At 41.7% G+C, this 19,819-nt stretch overlaps 1 protein-coding gene across 14 annotated transcripts in view; it reads left to right on the top strand.

The window, feature by feature from the left end:
- Positions 1–19,819, top strand: part of fbrsl1 (fibrosin-like 1) — a 955,204-nt gene that overhangs the window by 873,095 nt on the left and 62,290 nt on the right. The window lies entirely within an intron of this gene.

A 19,819-nucleotide genomic window follows, 5' to 3' on the forward strand; every position in this document is an offset into this window, starting at 1 on the left:
TGTCGGAGAGGGTTCTGAAATAAATAGGGAGAAAGGGGGAGGCGGACCGAAGATGGATAGAGGAGAAGATAGATGAAGAGGAGAGTATAGGTGGGGAGGGGATAGGTCAAGAAGGCAGTGTGAGGTTGGTAGGTGGGAAATGGAGGTGCGGCTTGAGGTGGGAGGAGGGGATAGGTGAGAGGAAGAACAGGTTAGGGAGGCGGGGACGAGCTGGACTCCATTTTCTCCCCCTTGGTCCAGGAACTCCCCACCCATGCCCTCCACCTCCTCCAGAATTTCCAATTCCCTGGCCCCCAACACTTCATTTTCACCATGGACGTCCAGTCCCTATACACCTGTATTCTTCATGCAGATGGTCTCAAGGCCCTCCTCTTCTTCCTGTCCCGCAGGCCTGACCAGTCCCCCTCCACCGACAGCCTCATCCGCCTAACCAAACTCGTCCTCACCCTCAACAACTTCTCTTTCGATTCCTCCCACTTCCGACAGACAAAGGTAGTGGCCATGGGTACCCGCATGGGCCCAAGCTATGCCTGCGTCTTTGTAGGTTATATGGAACAGTCCCTCTTCCGCACCTACACTGGCCCCAAACCCCACCACTTCCTCCGTTACATTGATGACTGTATTGGCGCCACCTCTTGCTCCGAAGAGGAGCTCAAACAGTTCATCCACTTCACCAATACCTTCCACCCCAACCTCAAGTTCACCTGAGCCATCTCCAACACATCCCTCACCTTCCTGGACCCCTCTGTCTCCATCTCAGGCAACCAGCTAGAAACTGATGCCCACTTCAAGCCCACTGACTCCCACAGCTACCTAGAATACACCTCCTCCCACCTACCCCCCTGCAAAAATTCCGTCTCCTATTCCCAATTCCTTCGCCTCCACCGCATCTGCTCCCAGGATGAGGCATTCCACTCCCGCACATCCCAGATGTCTGCGTTCTTCAAAGACCGCAACTTCCCCCCTGCAGTAGTCGAGAACTCCCTTGACCATGTCTCCCGCATTTCCCGCAACGTATCCCTCACACCCCGCTCCCACAATAACTGCCCTAAGAGGATCCCCCTCGTCCTCATATACCACCCCACCAACCTCCAGATACAACGCATCATCCTCAGACACTTCCGCCATCTACAATCTGACCCCACCACCCAAGATATTTTTCCGTCCCCACCCTTGTCTGCCTTCCAGAGAGACCACCTTCTCCGTGACTCCCTTATCTGCTCCACACTCCCCTCCAATCCCACCACACCTGGCACCTTCCCCTGCAACCACAGGAAGTGCTACACTTGCCCCCACACCACCTCCCTCACCCCCATCCCAGGCCCTAAGATGACCTTCCATATCAAGCAGATGTTCACCTGCACATCTGCCAATGTAGTATATTGTATCCATTGTACCCGGTGTGGCCTACTCTATATTGGGGAAACCAAGCGGAGGCTTGGGGACCGCTTTGCAGAGCACCTACATTTGGTTCGCAATAAACAACTGCACCTCCCTGTCGTGAACCATTTTAACTCCCCCTTCCCATTCCTCAGGTGACATGTCCATTATGGGCCCCCTGCAGTGCCACAGTGATGCCAGCCGAAGGTTGCAGGAGCAGCAACTCATATTCCGCTTGGGAACCCTGCAGCCCAATGGTATCAGTGTAGACTTCACAAGCTTCAAAATCTCCCCCTCCCCCACTACATCACAAAACCAGCCCAGTTCGTCCCCTCCCCCATTGCATCACAAAACCAGCCCAGCTCTTCCCTGCCTCCTTAACCTGTTCTTCCTCTCACCCATCCCCTCCTCCCACCTCAAGCCCCACCCCCATTTCCCACCTACCAACCTCATCCCACCTCCTTGACCTGTCCATCCTTCCCACCTATACTCTCCTCTCCACCTATCTTCTCCTCTATCCAACTTCCGTCCGCCTCCCCCTCTCTCCCTATTTATTTCAAAACCCTCTCCCCATCCCCCTCTCTGATGAAGGGTCTAGGCCCAAAACGTCAGCTTTTGTGCTCCTGAGATGCTGCTTGGCCTGCTGTGTTCATCCAGCTTCACACTTTGTTACCTAATGATACTGGGTTCACAGCTTTGTATCTGTTCCCAACTGCACATGTTCACTCCATTTCATGACTTTACCAAATAATGTTTTAATTGTTGGCATAGTAACCATGCTTCTCCTAGCACTTCCGTTATATTTGAACAGTTCATCTCCATCAAAATTGTCAGCTTTTGTATCAGCCTGTTCTACCTCAGGGACTTGACTGTATGACTCCATTTCCCTTGTTTTGCCAATAAGAGACTTTTAAAACCCAAGCGTGATGCTACCTGATGATCAGTTAATTCATTTAGGTTTCACTTCTTTTCATACTTGATGCACCCTTTCAGTTGAACCTTCACCTTAAATTTTCAATTGAAGATGGTGTAGTTTGTAACCATTACTGTAGTCAAGAAACTAAAATTTAATGTCATAAACGTCTGACTCTGAGGAAAGGATAAATGTGACAATCAAAAGTCTGTTATTTGAACAATAGACAACTACTGTGTATTGTGTAATTTGAGTTTGTATAAGGATATGCGCATGTATATTGTGATCCTTGCATGCAGCAAATTGTGACAATTTACTACAAAGTTATTATTCTTGTTAAAGTTTATTTCAGTAGTTTCTAAATCCAGAATCATTAACTGATTAAATGAGCTATTGGTATGTATGTTAAAAGGTTACACACTATCATTAAATCAATATCATTCACTAATTTGGTCGTAATTAAATGGGATGTGACGACTACAAGTTTGAAATGCAGCAAGTCATGAGACAGTGAATACGTGCGGGTAGTAATCAAATAAATTTAAGGTTAATAGTATTGTTTTTGAGTACATATATATTGTAACATACTTGAGTTTGTAAGCTTGGATCGTAAGAGTGAAGTTGAGTTGTTTTGTCAAATCAGTTGTTCATTGAAAGCAGTTATTATGTTGTAATACAATATCCCAGATCTAGGAATGTTTACATCAGTCTCCATCATTTTAGCTGCATGCTTCTAACCACTAAAATTTCTATTTCTTTCAGCACCAATAAAATAGGAATAAATAGCAATTATTTTCCTCAGATGGAACAAAAATTAGGTAACCAAGATGTTTTTTGGGTCAAGGTAGTTCCAAGATGGCACATTGTATCATTTGACATAAGATCAGCCTTTTGTGACAAACTTAGCAATCAATACTGCTGTTTGTAATACCTCAGGACATTACTGATTGACCATCTGGCTTAACTCATTAATGAGTGTGGATGTGTTCTTAATGATAGGGTTTTTCACACTCCGATGTAGCTAATGCAGTAAACAGGCCCCGGGATCTTGCTGCAAATAGGAGATACACACTGCTGTGAACTAGTTACTTGGTTAAATTCCAACCATACATTTTTTGTGATAACAAGGTGTGGAGCTGGATGAACACAGCAGGCCAAGCAGCATTTTAGGAGCACAAAAGCTGATGTTTCAGGCCTAGACACTTCATCAGAAATGGGGGAGGCGGGAGAGTGTTCTGAAATACATAGGGAGAGAGGGGGATGTGAATCGAAGATGGATAAAGGAGAAGATAGGTGGAGAGGGGACAGACAAGTTAAAGAGGCGGGGATGGAGCCAGTAGAGGTGTATGGAGGTGGGGAGGCGATAGGTCAGTCCAGGGAGGACGGACAGGTCAAGGGGATGGGATGAGGTTAGTAGGAAGGAAAAGTGGGGTGTGGCTTGAGGTGGGAGGAGGGGATAGGTGAGAGGAAGAACAGGTTAGGGAGGCAGGGACGAGCTAGGCTGGTTTTGGGATGCAGTTGGGGGAGGGGAGATTTTGAAGCTTGTGAAATTCACATTGATACCATTGGGCTGCAGGGTTCCCAGGCAGAATGTGAGTTGCTGTTCCTGCAACCTTCGGGTGGCATCATTGTGGCACTGCAGGAGGCCCAGGATGGACATGTCATCTAAGGAATGGGAGGGGGGGGGGGTTGAAATGGTTCGCGACTGGGAGTTGCAGCTGCTTATTGTTATCCGAGCATTGGTGTTCTGCAAAGCGGTCCCCAAACCTCCGCTTTGTTTCCCTGATGTAAAGGACGCCACAACGGGTACAGCAGATGCAGTATGCCACATTGGCAGATGTGCAGGTGAACATCTGCCTGTTGTGGAAAGTCTTCTTGGGGCCTGGAATAGGGGTGAGGGAGGAGCTATATGGGCAGGTGTAGCGCTTCCTGCGGTTGCAGGGGAAAGTGCTGGGTGTGGTGGGTTTGGAGGGGAGTGTGGAGCGGACAAGGGAGTCACGAAGAGAGTGGTCCTTCCGGAAAGCAGACAAGGGTGGGGAGGGAAAATTGTCTTTGGTGGTGGGGTGGGATTGCACATGGCGGAAGTGCCGGAGGATGATGCATTGGATCCAGAGGTTGTTGGAGTGGTACATGAGGACGAGGGCAATTCTCTTTTGGTAGTTATAGTGGGGACGGGGTGTGAAGGATGGGTTGCGGGAAATGCGGGAGACACAGTCGAGGGCGTTCTCCACCATGGCGGGGGCGGGGCGGGGTGGATGTTGCGGTCCTTGAAAAACGAGGACATCTGAGATGTACAGGAGTGGAATGTTTTTGTATTCACTTGGGGGATAAAGGTTGATCTTCTACTTAAACACCATTTTCTTGCAGTATGCTTATATCCTTTAATGTTTCTATTATGTCGAAATCTTTCCATTGGGGTGCTGAACATGGTCAACAACTGAATCTCCACAGCCCCCTGGAGCAGGATATTTCAAAGAAGAAATTTCTCCTCTTCTGCATCCTGAGTGGCCACGTCCTTAATCTAAGACACTGTTCCCTGACTCTATACCACCACCCCTTCATAAGCAACCATAAGACATCAGAACAGGATGAGGCCATTTGACCAATCAGGTCTGTTCTGCCATTCAATCATGCCTGATGCATTTCTCAAACTCCTTCTCTGGCATTCCCCCTGTAATCCTTCATTCCCTTACCAGTCATGAACCTATCACTGATATCTTCTCTTTACTTATGGCCCAGTAGTTAGTCAGGTTGGATTTGTCCTGCTTTTTGTGTACACGACATACCCACCAATTTTGTACATTGTTATTTTTGCCTCTACACCAAGTTTTTCAACAAACGGATTCTCTTGCACACAGCTAAAAATGTACATCAGTTTTCAAGCTTTTCTATGTGGGGTTTCTCCTTTTAACTGTTAACATGTTGGGAAATTTTTATTAGTCAGGAAATTATATTGGTTAAATTGATGGGATTAAAACCTGATAAGTCCTCTGCATCCCAGAGTGGCCGTAGAAATAGTGGACATACTGGGGATCACTTTCCAGCATTCCAAAGACTCTGGAAGAGTTCCAATGGACTGGAGGCTAGCTAATGTAACCCCACTATTTAAAAAAGGAGGGAAATAGAAAATGGAGAATTATAGGCTGGTTAGTTTGACATTGGTAGTGGAGAACATTATTAAGGATGTCGTAACTGAGCATTTGGAAAATGGTGACAGAGTTGGCACTAGCCAGCATGGATTCACCGAAGGGAAATCATGCTTTGACAAATCTTGTGGAATTTTTTCAGGATTGTTAGATTGGAGACAGGTCAATTAGTAGATGTTGTGTATATGGACTTTCAAAAGCCTTTTGGCAAGGTTCCACACAAGAGATTACTAAGGAAGATTAAAGTTCATGTTATCCGAGGTAATGTATTGACATAGCTGGAGAACTGGTTGGCCGACAGGAAGCAGAGAGTTGGATTGAAGGAGTCCTTTTCGGATTAGCCTTCAGTGACAATTAATATACATTAATGATTTGGATGAAGGAATTGAATGTACAATCTCCAAATCTGCAGATGATACTAAACTGGGTGGAAGTGTATGCTCTAAAGAGGATGCTAAGAGGCTACAGGGTGATTTGGACAGATTGGCGACGTGGGCAAATACTTGGCAAATGCAGTATGATGTGGATAAATGCGAGGTTATCCACTTTGGCAAAAACAGGAAGGCAGATTACTATCTTGAACGGTGGCTGTTTCAAAAAAGGGAGGTGCAACAAGACTTGATGTCAGGGTGCAGCAAATGCTGAAGTCTGGCATGCAGGTGCAGCAGGTAGTGAGGAAAGTTAATGGTATGCTCTCCTTCGTAGCAAGAGGATTTGAGTATCAGAGTCAGGATGTCTTGTCGCATTTATACACGGCCCTGGTGAGGCTACACCTTGAGTATTGTGTGCAGTTTTGTCTCCCTAGTCTGGGAAAGGACATTCTTGCTACTGAGGGAGTCCAATGAAGGTTCACCGGACTGACATATGAGGAAAGATTGGATTGACTAGGCCTGTACTTGATAGAATTTAGAAGAATTAAGGGGACCTCACTGAAACTTATAAAATCGTGATGGGACAGGACAGGACAGGCTAAATGTGAGGAAAGTGTTCCCAATGTTGATGAATCTCAGATCGATAGGTTGCAGCCTAAAAACAAGGGGCAAGTCATTCAGTACTAAGATGAGGAAAAATTCCTTTACTCAGTGTTGTGAACCTGTGGAATTCTCTCCCACAGGAAGCTGTTGAGGCCAGTTCATTAGATATTTTAAGAGGGAGCTGGACGTGGCCCTCGGGCTGAAGGGATCAAGGGATGTGGGGAAAGGGTGGGAATGGGATACCTAGATTGCATGATCAACTATGGTCATATTGAATGCTCAAAGGGCCGAATGATGGCCATCTGCACTAATTTTCTGTGATTCTGTATAACCCTTCTTCAAATAAGACACCGTTGTGGTAATCAGCATAGCCTCAATTGAGAAAAACTCAGTTGACTCTGAAAGGAATCAATTTGTATTTGCATGTTAAAAAATTAAATAGAAACATATATGAAAAGAAGAATGGGAGGGGGGGAATGGGATGGGATGCTGCCTAGCCCACCAAACTTGTTCCAAGCAGTCATTCCAAAATTCATCGTGGCCTTGTAATGCCTACAGCCATATAACCTTTTGGGAGAAGCAAACTTTTTAAAAAAAACTCTGGGTCATTTTAGGGCAGAAAGATATCAGGGTAATTCATCACAATCCCCTAAGTGATAAAAGTAAGTTCATAGTGACAGTAAAGTCCACACCAACAGTGTAAGTACATTTTATATGTATGCAGTTAAACTTTGAACTGTTAACAGTGAATCTACATTCGCCAGCAGAGATTTGTAGGATTCAAATTTCCTTTTGTTCTTCTCTTTCTGGTATGCTCATGCACCTTCACAAACTTGTGCAGTAAACTGTAGATAGATGACTTTCACATTTAGTTTGCTTTGAAATAGGAGCAGTGTATGTACATGTTTTTCCTGTCCACAAACAGCAGGGCTTCCAGTGTTCCCAGATGCATCACACTGGAAGCCTGATTAAGAATCTTAAATTGGTTGTTCACTAAATTGTTTGCAAATTCAGCAAATGTCATCCAATTGTGAAATTACAACAAATATTATAGACTCTTGAGAGTTTTGAAAGCATAGGCTAGCTGGGTACAATCAGTAATTTTCTTGTTATGAATTGTTAAAGTGGCGTGCTTCAAAAGTGTCAACCTGCCTTTATGAGGTTTAATAAGGCCTGGCTGCTAGTTGTTAGTAAACATCAGGAAGGTAGTAAATGTACTGTAGGAGGATTTGAAGGTGACAAAGATGGGTGTAAAGGCAAGTTGTGAGGGGTCCAGACGTATGCAGAGAGATATTGCTAAGTTAAGTAAGTGGGCAAAATGTTGGCAGGTGAAATATAACATGAGAAAAGGTGAAAGTTGTTTATTTTGGAAGTTATATTTTTAAGGGAGGAAAGCTCCAATACTAAGGGACTTGGGGGTACTTGTGCACAAAACAGAAAGCTAGTACATAGGTGTAGTAGGTAGCCAGGAAGGATTAATTATCAAGGATTAATGGAATGTTGGCCCTTATTTCAAGAGGTTTGGAGTATAAGAGTAGGGAAGCCTTACTGCAGCGGTACAGGGTGCTGATGATACCACATCTGGAGTACTGAAAGTAGTTTTGGTTCCCCTATTTAAACAAAGATATAATTTAGTTGGAAGCAGATCAGACGAGGTTCATTAGGATGAACCCTGGTATGGAGGGTTTGTCTTGTGAGCAAAGCCAAACAGGCAGGGACTCTCCTTACTGGAATTAAGAAGAATGAACGATGATCTCATTGAGACATGCCTTAATCTAAGGGGGCTTGGCAGGGTAGATGCTGAGAGGATGTTTCCCGTCATGGGAGAATCTAGGACCAGAGGGCATTGTTTCAAAATAAAGAGGTACCAATTTAAGACTGAGATGAGGAGCAATTTTTTCTGTGAGGGTTGTGTCTCTCTGGAATTCCTTGCTATAGAGAGCTGTGGATGGAGTCCTTGTGTGTATTTAAACCTGAGAGATTCTTGATTAGTCGGGGAATCAAGGGTTATAGGGGAAACGCAAAAAGTGGGCATGAAAAATGCCTGATAAGCCATGATCCTGTTAAATAACAAGACAGGTCAAGGGACTGAACATGCTCCTGTTTGTTATGGTCTTATAAATGAGTGAATACTCCATGGCAAAGCCTTTGCAATCAGCACTTGTCCTGTTATGATGTATAAATGCTTGTTTTTCTGTTGAACTTGTGTTCTTGCAAAATGTCTTGCGTGCAAGATGAAAAGCTTTGACAAGATGATCTTTTTAGCAATATTTGAGTTCTGCTGTAACGACTGACTATGTGTCGACTTTATTCTGTTCCATTCATGCTATTCATGTGTTTGACATTAGATCTACCCAGATGGTATTTCATTTGTCTTTGTTAAACAACATCATCTCATTGCAGCTAGATTACAATTTATTTTTGTCCCCTCATTGGACATCCTAACATTGCCACAATTCTCTTTTTTATGTGTGAACTTGCAGACACTATCCACATCTCCTCCTTCATCTCGTCAATTAATGCATATTATGAAGAGCAGGAGTGCCAACACTGATCCCTTTGGGACTCTATTAGTAACCAGCCTTCTGCTTGTGAGAACACAGTTAATTCCCTTTTCAATCCAATATCTTCCCTTTTCTCCCACATGCCAACATTGTATAAAGTAACCTATTATGTGATATGTTGTCAGTCCAGATGATATACTAGTAAGTTAACATATTGGGGGGATAAAACTAGTATCTATAAAGTGCCTTTAATGTAGTATGACAGTCCATTGCTTTTTACAGGAATGTAATCTAACAAAAACTGACAGTAAATCAAAGAGAGAGATGTTGAAGCAAATGAGTAAAAGATTGATCAAAGTAGTATGATTTAAAGAGAGTTTTAAGGTGGAGAGGGAAGTGGAGAATTGGTGAGGTTTTGGAATGCAGTCCCATATCTTGTAACCTATATAGCTAAAGCCATGGTCACCAGTGATGGAGCGAAGGGACTGGATGATATACTGAAATCCAGAATTGGAAAAGCAAAATGTTCAGGCTGTTATAAGGCTAAAAAATATTAGGAAGTAGTTAGGTCATCAGGGATTTGAACGTAATGAAAATTTTAAAATTAAGACATTGATGGACCATATGCAAATGCAGGTCAGCAATCACAAGGACTATAAGTGAACAAAACTTGAAGCAAGTTAGGATTTAGGAAGCAAAATTTTGTACGATCTCAAATAATGACTGTGGTGGATAAGATGACTGGCAGGAGAGCAATGGAATAACTAAGCTGGATGTGATAAGGATGTGGTTATGGATTTCAGCAGGAGTTGAGATACAGGATCTTCAGAGGCTAATAAGCACAGGAGCTTAGGTACACAGACTGTAATTTCATGTTAACATGGATTTTTGCTGGCACCATTCCAACCCCTTCATTTTTGGAAAGGTCAGATTGAAGGCAGAATGGCTTCCTTCCAGCAAGTAGCCATCCATTAAAGCCTCTTTCACATACTAACTAGATTTTTTGAGTTCACAGTTACGCACAGTTGCTAAAACAGGGCCAGTAAAACAAGACAACCTCCTTGTGGTGTTTGTCTGCTAGCGACTCCACCCCTGTCTGTACCCAATATGGCAGGTGGTCCTCAGCTGCAGTTGCCTCACCATAACTAGGCAGCCATGGCTTCTTAAAGCTGAATTATTTAATGTCCTTTTCAGAGGGCACCTCCATCGTGAGTCTCATTCTGTCTCTGGCAGCTGATGTGTCCTTATAGGAGGGCCTCCTTTGGCTGTCCAGACTTGGGAGCACACCTACCCATTAGCTACCAACTTACCAATTGGACGTGTCTGTTCAATGTGATTCCATAAGCACCTGATGACCAATTCTGAGTCCATATATTAACATATCTACAACATAACCGAACATAACTATCTGTACTAACAGCCAATTTAAGATCATTTGTCAAGCTCATACACTAGCTTATTTCCATTTGATAGAAGGGATGTGCATTCACAACAGGGACAAATTCTTTGGAGACAAAATATGTATGTTTAAAATTTAGGCCCATTTGAATTGCCCAAGAGCTGGGGCCCTTTAATTTCACTGTTAACTTTTCTATGACAACATCCTGGCCAAACAAAATTGATTACCAATTAATCAGCATCTTCCCTTTTGCTCCTGCAGTATGAATTATTATGATCATTTGAAATTTGACACTTACATTTGTTCTGGATAAATTCTGCGAAAATCATCCTGTTAGCATAGTGCTGCTAATGTAATGCTAGATTGGGACGAAACGCAGGTCCCAATGTCTGTATCCTGTGCCAAAATATGTGACTAAGTGAGGCAGAGGAAAGATGGGTGATGTTAAGGAAATTAAAGAAGGCAGTCTTTTAATTGGTAATGTGTGGGACCCAAAACTCAGTCTGGTACCAATAGATTCTTAAGGCTGGGAACTGTCTGGTCAATGATATAGGTTAAAAAACACATTTAGGCACATAATGTCTTCATTCTTGACATTTCTCAAAGTTACTTCCCTCTCCCTCCAGCTGCCTATGACCTGATTCCCGAGCCTGATAGCATGGCACCAATTATGGGAATCTAATTGGTCAGTGGTATCTGTGTGATTGGCTCAAATGTTGCTGAGTTTCAATGAAATTGCCAACCAGTTTAGCTTCTAGCTAAATATTAGACCAAGTCAGCAAGATCTGCTTGATGCCTTGCATCTCATACGTGGAAGCAGAAAGAGCATGGCCCCAACAGAATCATTGGCTAAATTTAAAGGCATCAAGTGGAGATAATTATATTCCTGGCATAATGTCTAACATATTATTAGTCCAAGTTTGCAGGAAGTATTAATCCACATTCTGTATAAGTTTTGTTGATTAATTTGTTTAGCACATTGAGTTCACATATTGGGTGGATTGTGATAAAGAAAATTGTGTGGTTTGAAATAAAAGCATCAACAAAATACGAAAATTTTCTTTTGCAAATTGGAAATGGCAGAAATAGTAGTAATGGTGCTGTAAACCTGATTGCTCTCCTTGCTAAAAATGCCAGGCCTTTTCGTGTCTGTGTTGACACAGTCAAGCTTAGAGCTCTCAGCTCATTTAATTTCTCCTCATGCATTTTACGTGGGCTCAAAACATTTCTTACTGTTATATGATCAAGCTGCTGCTTATGTTTGCTTTGTAGTTTTCCACATGTCTTGTTATTTATGAAGACTCATGCCAGATTTCCTGACAGTGATTCTTGTGGTTGCAGTCTGTTGTTCTGTACAGCAGCCTACTGAGAGATTACTGTAAAATCTGGCGTGTATGTACCAATTACTGTGTTGCCTTAACAAGATTAGGGCGAGGATGAGCGTGGGGTGGGGAAAGAGAAGCCGATATATTACTTTGCAACATGATGTCCTGTAAAGACATACTGCAAAGATGTGCTTTTTCATTTTGTAGCCAAATGTTTAGTACTTTGATAAGACGAGAAACAGATGGTTGTTGACTTTGTTACAGTTTCACAGTTAGAAAAATGAGTCTTATGAAGTAGAAGTTTAAATTCCTCAGTTGACTACATGAATCCCTTGAGAGGCTGTACTTGAAACAAAATGAAAATATTCAATAGCGAGCAAAACCATTGTAATTTTTAGAGAAGGTAGGAACTGCAGATGCTGGAGAATCTGAGAGAACAAGGTGTGGAGCTGGATGAGCACAGCAGGCCAAGCAGCATCAGAGGAGCAGGAAAGCTGACTTTTCGTTTTGAGACCCATTTCTGAAGAAGGGTCTAGAGCCGAAATGTCAGCTTTCCTGCTCCTCTGGTGCTGCTTGGCCTGCTGTGTTCCTCCAGCTCTACACCTTGTTATCACTGTAACTTTTACTGCTGTCTAGGGGTTAGTGGATCATTTAGATGGCACAGAATTATAGAATCCCTACACTGTGGAAACAGGACTTTAAGCCCAACCAGTCCACACCAACCCTTGGAGCATCCCAGCCAGACCCATCTCCTTATAACCCACCTAATCTACACATCCCTGAACACTGCAGGCAATTTAGCATGGCTCACCCACCTGGCCTGCACATCTTTGGATTGTGGAAGAAAACCAGATCACCCAGAGGAAACCCACGCAGACATGGGGAGAATGTGCAAACTCCACACAGACAGTTGCCCGAGGGTAGAATCAAACTTTGGTCCCTGGTGCTGTGAGGCAGCAGTGAAAACCACTGAGCCACTGTGCCGCCCTACAAAAAAAAATTGCATCTATGTAACTCTCTTTTTACATCTGGCCATCTGAAGTAATGTCAGAAGTAAAGCTGAAATTACCTATAGAAATGGTTACTGAATGGTACAATCTGGAAGTGACCTGTTGTTATGAGAGGTTTGAGATGATAACTACTGGTAACTGTGATTCATAGGATAAACAGGCTCTTGTGTTCCCACACAGTTGGAGACCCAGAAAATCTCGGTCTCGGTTTTGCTCACGCCCCCCCGCCACTATCCCAAAGAATGGAAGCTGGAAGTTTCACAAGACTGATTTGATTTTTCTTCTTTTGTGTTTGTTGAAAAAAATCAGTCAGTACTTTTGGAAAAGCATGGTCAATATCTGAAACTGCTGGGGAATTATCAATGTTAGAGTTTGGTTGCTGAAACTGTACATTTTTGTACTTCTCATTAGTTTGATATGTGAGTCATAGTCCCCATCTGCAATCAAACACCTACTAAACACTGGACTGTCTATTTGTCTCTGAAAACAGAGATCCTTACTTGTGTCTTAAGGTATACACGTATAATGATGCCACACCATAAATATCACTGCACTTTTGAGAAGTGTGATCTCTGAAGTACTGCATCTTAGACAATAATAAAAGACAAATTCTGTACTAACTCAACTTATCAATCATGCAAGTTCAAAATACTGCCGATACTGAAAATTTGAAATAAGGATGGAAACTGTTAGAAGTACTCAGCAGATCTTAGAGATGTAAGGGATATAAACAAACCCTTCAGTCTAACTCCATGCCAACCAGATATCCTAAATTAATCTAGTCCCATTTGCTAGCATTTGATCCATATCTTTCTTAACCCTTCCTATTCATATAGCCATCCAGATGCCTTTTAAATGTTGTAATTGTACCAGCCTCTACCAATTCCCCTGGCAGCTTATTCCATACACCCCTCTGCATGAAAAACCTGCCTGTTGGATCCCTTTTACATCTTTGCCCTATCATCTTAAACCTATCTGCTGTAGCTTTGGACTCACCTATCCTGGGGAAAAGACCTTGACTATTCACTTTACCTGTACCCCTCATGATTTTATAAACCTCTATAACGTCACCCCTTGGCCCCCAACACTACAGGGAAAATAGATGTGGCTTATTTGGCCTCTTCCTAAACTCAAACTCTCCAATTCTGTCAATATCCTTGTAAATCTTTTTTGAACCCTTTCAAGGTTCACAACACGTTTCCTGTAGCAAGAAGACCAGAGTTGAACACAGTATTCCAAAAATGGCCTAACCAATATGCTGTACAGCGCAACATGACCTCTCAACTCTTATACTCAATGCACTCACCAAAAAAGACTGGCGGACCAAACGCCTTCACTACTCTGTCTACCTGCAACTCCACTTTCAAGAAACCATGAACCGCACTCCCAAGGTCTCTTCATTCAGCAACATGCCCCAGGACCTTACTATTAAGTGTATAGATCCTAGCCTGATTTGCCCTACCAAGTTGTAGCACCTCACATTTATCTAGATTAAACCCGAGCTGCCACTTCCATCTGATCAAGATCCAATTTACTCTGAGGTAAACTTCTTCACCGTCCACTACACCACATATTTTGTTGTCATCTGAAAATTTAGTAACCATGCCTCCTATATTCACGCCCAAAGCATTTATATAAATGACAGAAAGCACTGAACCCAGCACAGATACTGCAGCACACCACTGTTCACAGGCCTTCTCTCTGAAAAACAACCCTTTACCACCACCCTTTATGTCCTACCTTCAACCCAATTTTATATCCAGAGGGTTAGTTCTCCCCGTATTCCATGCGATCTGACATTGCTAACCAGTCTACCCTGTGGAACCTTGTTGAATGCCTTCCTGAAGTCCATATAAACAATGTCCACCACTCTGCCTTCTTCGATCCTCTTCGTCACTTATTCAAAAAAAAGTCAGTCGCCAGTGAGACACTATTTCCCACTCTCAAAGCTATATTGACTATCCTTAATCAGTCCTTGCCTTTCTAAATTCATGTAAATCCTGTGCCTCAGAATCACCTCCAACAACTTGCCCACCACTAAAAGTCCTAATCCTGAACTCCCAATCAACAGAAATAGTTCTTTTTGTCTATCTTTTTTGTTCTGTTTAGCATACTGAAAACTTGAATCAAATCACCATTAACCATTTACGCTCCTGACGGCGCCATTAGTGTTTAAGAAATCTCCTTTTCTCCTCATGGTTAACCGCTGGAGTCCAGATATCATGTGTGGCTGTTCCTTCCAATGCCTAAGCTTTGGAATTCTCACCCTACGCTTCTCTACTTTCTAATTCACTTCCTTCCTCTAAGACTTTGACAAAGCTTTTGTCCATTTGCCATGATAGCCCTCATGTAGCTCAGTGTTCAGTTTGATACTGCTCCTGTGAAATGTCTTGGGATATTGTACAATATTAATGGTATTGTGTAAATGTGTATACTAGCAATATCCTGACAATATGTATTGAGTAACTGATCTCTCAGTCCTTGGTTTCCCTCTCACTTTTCTTAATTGGTAGATTCCTCTTTACAGTTTTCCAAACAATTGAAATGGTTTCCAAGTCAAGAGAACTGTGGATGATCATTTGTTTTGGCATCAGTAATTCTCTAGCCTATTTTTAAAATGCTGTTTGGAAAATCATGGAGATTTATCACAATTTAGTGCCATCATTTTTTGCTTTTGTTGATGTTGGTGACACTGTATCCCTGACCTGATATTACTTTTGTTTGAATGTCCAACATGCTATCCTTTTCATCTATTGTAATTCTGACGGATATAATTTATTCAACAATCATTTAATTTTGTCGGCCGTATCATTAACATTTTAAGAGGTTGACAGTGACCCTCATCATGCTATTTTTCTGATTATATTTATACCAAAAGAAATACAGCACTTCTTATACTTTGCATGTTTGTTACCTACCTTTAGTTTTATTTATTCCTGTACAATGTTTGCATCACTGCCTGGGCTAGCATTTGTTTCTGTTCCTAAATGACCTCGAAGGTGGTGAGTAGCCGAGATTTGACTGGACAACAGTGAAAGAACAGTGCTGCAGTTAAGGCAGGATTTATGTAGCTTAGAGGGGAGGTTGCAGGTTTGTAAAGTGTTGAAAGAGTCTTGATGAGTTGATGCGGTGCATCTTGTTGATTCGTGTGACCTGTGTACTTGGATGGGGGTGGTGGGGGTGAGCGGTGGTTTAGACTGCTGTATCCTTACTGGTTTTGGACTTCTTGAATGCTGTTGAAGCTTTACACATCAAAACAAGTGGTAGGTATTTCATCGCAGTCATGACTTGTGCATTGTCGATGGTGGTCAAGCTTTGGGGACTCAGAAGGCGAATTAATTGCCATAGAATTCCCAACATTGGAAGTGCTGTCTTTGTCGCAATAATTATGTAGACTGGCTGAGTTCCATTTTTATTCAGTGGCACCTGCTAGGAAGTTGATTGCAGAGGATTCAGTGATTGTCATAGAGAGATGATTAGATTCTCTCTTTTTTGTCACTTAGGTCAACGAATGAAGGCCAGAGAAAAGGCAAGGAGAACAGTACACCATAATGATACATCTCAATATAAGTCTTGGCACTGTCAGTAAATAAAAAAAGACAGGCTTGAGTTCACACAATGCCTTTCATAATCTCAGGGTGCTTTAAAGTATTTTACAACAAATGAGTTACTTTTGAATTATCACTGTTATAATGCAGCATTCAGTTTGTGTACAATAACAAGCAGGTCATCTCTTTTGTTGGTGCTATCAGTTGAGGGATTATTATTTACCAGGGCATCAGGATATCTCTTCTGTATTTAAAGAAGTGTCCTGGAATCCTTTAACTCCACTTGAAAGTAGACAAACCTTCTGGGAAAAGCAACATCAGCACAGTGCTCCCTCAGTAATGCCCTTGATGGTTAAGCATTTTAAAGACAGAGCTGTTTGGGGTTTAAAAAGAAGAAAGAAGTATGGCCCCTGAGGTGAATTATTAGTTAGCAGTACTGGTAAGAATTATGCCAATTAGGATCTATTTTATAATTTGCGCTAAACAATGTATGACTTCAAAGGATCAAGTTGATATTGTGGCCTCTTTAAAACCTGTAAGAATTTTTATTTAATTTTTAATTAAAAAAATGACAATTCCAATGTGTCTTCTGGGAATTTCTAAACAAACGAAAGGGGAATCTAAATTTCAGCAAACAGGCTAAAGCTCTGCAAGAATTCATGACAAAAACAATCAAATGTGTGCTTGATGTGTTTCCTGTTAATTTAAGAAATAATTCATAGTAGATTGCATATTCCACAATCATCAGTTACAAAGGACAAAGTGAAACCATTGAGTTAAATGTGAAAATCTAATACAGGTAGAAAGTGCTTAACTCTCTTGCATTTGTTCACATTTGATATTCACCTAGAGAGCTGGGATTTAAGAGTATTAACACACATCAGTGCATCATGATCTTTAGGAAAGAACATAGCTGATGTTTGTAAATTCAATAGAAAAGTTGAAGTGTCCTGAGATTCGGGATTTTGAGAGATTTAGCCAGGGCTGTTAATAAATAAAATAAATGTATGTGAAATACTGATAAGAAAATTCAAGGTTGTGCAAAGTAGTTCTCTAGTTACGGTATAATGCAGCATGTAAAAATTATATGTGAATAATTGTAATGTTATCTGTCTTTATCAAACTTCAGCCTAAGATCAAACATTTATACTGCATGTATTCTTGTAACATAAATAATCTTGGTGTTTCGTTTTAGTAATGTTATGCTTTTAATATTGTGTTCACCTAGTACTTAACAATTGAACGTGTACTTGTAGAAATAATTTTATGACTAGTTATACATAAAAATCCTTTCCCATTTTATGTGTAACAGTAAAATAGTGTCAAAGAATTGTACAGCACTGAAACAGACTCTTTGGTCCAACTTATCCACACCAACCAGATATCCTAAATTAATCTAGTCTCATTTGCCATATCCCCCTAAACCTGTCCTGTTCATGTATCAATCCAGATGCCTTTTAAATGTTCTAATTTTACCAGCTTTCACAACTTCTAGCAGCTCATTTCATACAGGCACCACCCTCTATAGGAGAAAGTTGCCCTTATGTCCCTTTTAAGTCTTTCCCATATGTCCTTGAACCTATGCTATCTAGTTTTGAGCTTCTCTTTTTTTTAATGTTTGAGTGATTCGTGCAGTTTTCCAAGCTTTAGGCCTTTTTCATGCCTTTTTAGGGCTTTTAAGGCCTTTTGCATGGTAGGTTATGATATAGAATGCATGGTTCGAAAGGGTGGAGAAGCACAATTACCACAGTGCCACTGGGCTAGCTATTCAATCTGAGGCTAGCATTCTGGAAACATGGGTTCAGATTCCAACATGGTGGCCTATGGGACTCGTATACAATTAGTAAATCAGGAACTGTAAGAGAGTTAGACTAATGATGACTATAAGAACCATAATTAATTGTTATAACAACTCATCAGGTCACTCAGTATCTCTTTGGGGAAGGAAATTTGATGTCCTTTCCTGATCATTTTAGACTCATACAATGTGATTGACTCTTAGCTGCCCTCTGAAATAACGTGGCAAGCCACTCAATTCAAGGACAGTTGAAATATTGGGCTTACCAACAATGTTTACATGATTTGAAAGAATAGACTCCATACTTTTCAAAAAAGAATTCAACAATTCCTTGAAAAGAAGAAAATTATACGGGTATAGAAAGATCAGGAGTGGGTCTAATTGGGTGGTTGTTTAATTGTGCAAGCACAAACATAGTGAATTGAATGATATTCTCCTCTACTGTAATATGCAGAATTAAGCTGGAACAACTTGTTTCTTGGAACCTTGGCCAAATCAGGCCACTCCTTGATAAGTGACATCATCCACTTGGAAGAGTGCAGTCAACTACAAAAAGAATTGCCAAGGTTCTTTTGTTGAAGACGGGCAACAGGGATAATTCAGGAAATTGTAGGCTGGAGAACCTCAAATCAGTGGTAGAGAAATTATTAGAGAAGATTCTTAAGGATAGAATTTATTCACATTTGGAGAAGAATGGACTTGTTATGGATAGTCAGTATGGCTTTATGCAGGGGAGGTCTTGTCTCTGAAACTCGATTAAGTTTTTTGGGTAAGTAATGGAGATGACTGAGAGTATGGTAGTAGATGTTGTATACGTAAACTAGTGAGTTTTGAGAAGATTTGTAGCTCAGGTTGAGGTTCTGGATGTGAGTTTGCTCGCTGAGCTGGAAGGTTAGTTTTCAGACATTTCATCACCATGTTACCTAGAATGGTGACGAAACGTCTGCAAACTAACCTTCCAGCTCAGTGAGCAAACACACATCCACACGTAAACTTTATTAAAGTATTTGACAAAGGTAGTCATGATAGGCTGGTCCAGAAAACCAAGTCAGATGACATCCATGATGGGATGGCAAGTTGAATACAAATTTGGCTTGGTCGTAGATAGAGGATAGTCATGGAGGAGTTCTTTACTGACGAGGTCTGTGACCAGTGGTGTTCCCCAAGGATAAGTGCTGACTTCTGTATTTATAATGTATAAAAAATTATTTGAATCAAATTGTAGATGGTCTGATTGGTAAGTTTACAGACAACATGAAAATTGGTGGAGTTGTGGATAGTGAGGATGGTTATCAAAGGATACAGTAAGACATAGACCAGTTGAAAAATTGGGCAGAGAATGGCAGATCGCATTAGTTTGAATAAGTGAGAGGTGGCACATTTTTGGGAGGTCAGATACAAATGAAAAGTACGCAGTAAATGGCTAGAGTCTTAGGACCATTGGTGTACAGATGGATCTTGGGTTGCAAATCTATAGCTCCCTAAAAGTGGCAACACAAGTGGATAACTGCAAACGGTGGAGTACAGCATCAGTCTGGGCACTGACTGTAACAATTGTCAGGTCATGTTGCAGCTATGTAAAACTTCAGCTGGGCTACATTTGGAGTATTGCGTACGGGTGAGGTTGCCACCCTACAGAAAGGATGTGGAGGCCTTGGAGAGGGCATAAAACAGATTTACCAATCTGTTTGTCTACTGGGAGTGTATTAATTGTAGGGAGAGGTTGGACAAGCTTGGATTGTTTTGATTAGAGTGCTGGAAGCTAACGGGCACATTAAATTTTGAAAGACACAGATAGGTTGGATAGTTGAGTTTTCTTTCC

Source organism: Stegostoma tigrinum, chromosome 26 (assembly GCF_030684315.1).
Source record: "Stegostoma tigrinum isolate sSteTig4 chromosome 26, sSteTig4.hap1, whole genome shotgun sequence".
In the NCBI taxonomy this organism is placed as follows: domain Eukaryota; kingdom Metazoa; phylum Chordata; class Chondrichthyes; order Orectolobiformes; family Stegostomatidae; genus Stegostoma; species Stegostoma tigrinum.